Raw genomic sequence first — 3,869 nt, 5'->3', positions numbered from 1 at the left:
TTATTTGACTTGTCCAAATTGCTTGTGTCTGATTTACTTTGCCTGCTCATTGCCGTATTGACATTGCTAGAAGGATACTGGTCTGCTACCTTTCAACGTTGTGCTGACCACTTTGCATATATAGTTTGGAATATGCTGTGTTTTCCTTCAGTGAATCAGTAGGCATTCTGTGCACCAATTACAATTTGATGGCTTCATTGAGAACGTCTAACATGAACATTCATTTGTCAGTGGTCCTATGCATTTATATATGTGGAATATATCTGGTACAACTCCTAAAAACGCATTGCTTGTATAGTGGCAAGTTCTATACTTTGCAGAGAATGTATACTGATGTTTATCATCTGCAGAATGGGCATCAATTTTAAATATAATTGCAAATTTGTTTATGTATTTCTCAAACTTATTCCTTCTTTCTCTTCCCCTCAGTTTAACTATTAATGTTCGCACATAAAGGCATCTCCATTTCGCAAGTTGGGGTAATCTTGTAAAAGCTGATTCCTTTTTTAATGATCCAGCACTGGCTTTGTTGATTTTCTGAACATTTTCATAAATGTCCAAAGTTGGAATGTGAAGAAATAAAGGCTTATGTGGTATTTGACTTTTTGGATGTGGTGTGCAAATGGTTTAGATTACAACTAAGTGCTTTGGTGAAGGTGATGTTCATTAAGAGACATGAACTTGTGAAATGCTTCTTATATTTGGGAAAAAGAAATTCAATCTACGAGACATTTTTCAACACATGTACCATCTGATTATTGATTTATGCTCTTGATTGGTGAACCATTTTGCAATTACTTCTGTTCAGCAGAAGTATCACAAGTGAACAAGCCGATGAATTTTGAATGTATTGCAGTAACTCGTTCAGAGCCATGGGATCTGCAGGAATGTACCAAATTAATCAAAGTATGCTGCAAGCATAAAGCCTGATATATTTGTTTGGAGACAGGTGCTGAAGAGTGAATGAATGTATCGGCTCTGTCTGAATGATGCTTCATTTCATTTATGTACTGCTGTTAGTTGATGCCAGCAAGAAACACTGCCATTAAGGTTGACAATTTTGAGAACTTTGACTTAGACTTGGCTGCTATCTGCAGTTCCTGCTGTCTCAGTTGCTGTTTAAGTGCAAAAATCAGACTTGTAAAGTCATTGTCGTGACGTCAACTGGGAAAAGGTAGGTTTACAAGTGTGTTTGGGAAGGAGAGGACTGGTTCAATAAATCCACTGATGGAAATTTGGCGTTCATTTGCATTTTGGTGGGCAAAAGCTTTTTAATTTGTAAAATGTGGGTGACACTGGCAAGGCTGCATTTATTGCCCAGCCCTAGTTACACTGAGGATGGTGGTAGTCTGCCACATTGATAGTGATCGTTACAACTAAGTGGCTTGTTAGGCCACTTGAGGGCATTAAGAGTCAACCAGGTAGTGTGGAACTGTGTAGGCCAGACTGGTTAGGGATGGCATTTTCCCTCTATCCTGAAGGAGATTAGTGAACCAGTTGGGTGTTCTTGTCTGGAAACACTCATGATCATTTTGTCTGGTGCCAGCTCACTGTCTTAATGAATTCAGTTTCATAGCTTGCCACAGTGGGATTTGAACACTCGACCTCTGGATTGCTAGCCCAGCATCATACCCACGTGACTGAAATTATGCCAATGTATTCCAAATTCCCCAATGTGCATCTCTTAGCGGCTGGTTACAGAGGGGCATTAGTGTGAATTTGGGCTATCTTCCCACTTCTTAGTCGGAATATGATAGAGAAATTGCTATGTTCGCTGTTTCTAGTTCAGGCCAATGTCAATATTTCACCCCATACTTCGTGTGACTATTGTATTGCCCATAGCAGCTACGCAGTGGGATCTGCGATTCCACAGTGTTCAATATAGACTTCGTGCTGTGGGCTTGAGCCCACTAAGAACTGGTTTGAGACTGACTTATTTTACTTATCCCAGCCAGAAGGGAGAGCTAGAGGCTGCATACAGTTCGTCTGTCTGGCGGAATGTTTAATTGTCAGAGGTGCAAGGATAGTGTGCCCAACCTAAATTGTCACTCAGACGTCACTTGGGTGGTCTTCAGCTATCGGATGTCAAACACCATGCTGTTGAAAGATCTGAAGAGTTTTGAAAGATAACCTATTTATGGTTCCAAAGACTTTCACATTTCTACTTTGATATTTTGAAGATTTCTGGTCCTTCTATCTGCATACTTTGAGGGGGGTGGAGGGGAGAGTGAATTTTTCACATTTTAAAATTTTCTTATGCATTGCAAAAGCCATACATCCTAATAAAGCTTTTAGTAAATTGGACTGAAATATATTTGCAGTGACTGCAACTTTTCTGTGCACTCTTATTTTGACTCTGCAGCCAAGGGAATCAATGTCAGTGGTCTATTCCTCCACTTACACTGTACAACTTGCCAGCCCTTCTACATATGTGTACACAGTGCCCCATGGTCAACTCTTGTACTCACTCAGGTGAGATTTTGAGAAATAGAAACCATTTCCCTTTTTTCATCCAGTCTTGGCATCGAATACTTTCAGGTTATGTCAGATGCAAAGTAAAACTAATTTCTGCCCCAACAGTATGTCTTAATCCCACCCTTGGAAGACCCCTCCTTCGCTGTCCAAAGTGTAATTACTTTATGCATACTAGCTGTCACCATGGTTGCTCTTGAATGAGATTGCCAAGTTGTGGGCAGTTTTTATTTTTTTCGAGTTTCCTCTTTTGGGTGTGATTGGCGGGGGCCAGTCACCCTCCGGCATCTTGCTCAAGTGCCCATTCTTCACGTATTGGTGGTGAATGTTAACATTCTGTTATAGTAAGGCACATTCTGTCTTTGCCCACATCCACATGCTTCCATCAGGAGTTGCTGGATAACTAAAGAGCAGGATCCCTCCTTAACCTAGGAAAGCTGAGGCCATTTATACCATCTCCACTACTGTACTGGCTAAAGTTAGCTAATTAGTCTGTATAGCTCAGCTATTTACTGGATAAACTTGCTAGGAATTTTATAATTGGAACCAATGTCCATTAGCGAGACTGACCCAAAATCATTTCACAGAGGACCTTTTCGGTCATTCCAGCTGTCCGGGTTGATTCATTTTCCCACGTGACAATAAGTAAAATGCTATGGCCGTTAACCGATGATCCCTGTACTGGTGTTAACCTATTTATTACACCTGCATTTAATTCACACCCACGCAATGTATTGCTCTCCTCACCTGAGGGATTGAACTTTAACAATTACACTAAGGTGTTGTAAACTAGTCAAAACCGATGGTGAGATTTTGTCCCCTTAAATTAAAATATTACGGTGACTTCTGTGGCAGCTATTGGGACTTTCAACTGTTGGTCTGAGAAACTAGCAGTAAATTAGCATCATAGTTTAAAAAATGGTTAATTCCAAAAGAAAATAAAGACTTGAAGCCAGCGTGCTGATGAGCATGTTGGCTCAGTTCTGTTTTTTTTCTTACGAAATGCGCTCTCTGGTCAAATTACCTGCTGAACAACGTGTCACGCCAATCCGCATTGTAATAGCTGTGTGTGTGAAAACTTTCTGAACCCAGTCTCCTGAAAAGTGACAGGAGTTTGCTTAACAGCGAGCCATCCGTTTGGCTGGCGGTAATAGCGCGTCATTGGTAACACTACACAAAAATAGACGGTGCATGTCTTACCAAATAAACCCATCTTCATCTGTTGGTGATAAGTAAATTAAAGAACACTTGCACAATGACGAAACATCGCTGTTTACATCCCCGGCACCTAATCTGTACAAGTGTGTAGTTTTATTGCCAGGCTTCTGCTGACTAAATTGGTTCTCTTGGCTAAAGACTTGCGGCATGCTTGCTGCTGTACGGGCCCTGTTCCCATT

Source organism: Heptranchias perlo, unplaced genomic scaffold, assembly GCF_035084215.1.
Source record: "Heptranchias perlo isolate sHepPer1 unplaced genomic scaffold, sHepPer1.hap1 HAP1_SCAFFOLD_1483, whole genome shotgun sequence".
NCBI classification, from domain to species: domain Eukaryota; kingdom Metazoa; phylum Chordata; class Chondrichthyes; order Hexanchiformes; family Hexanchidae; genus Heptranchias; species Heptranchias perlo.
Note: the sequence above shows the minus strand (reverse complement) of the source record.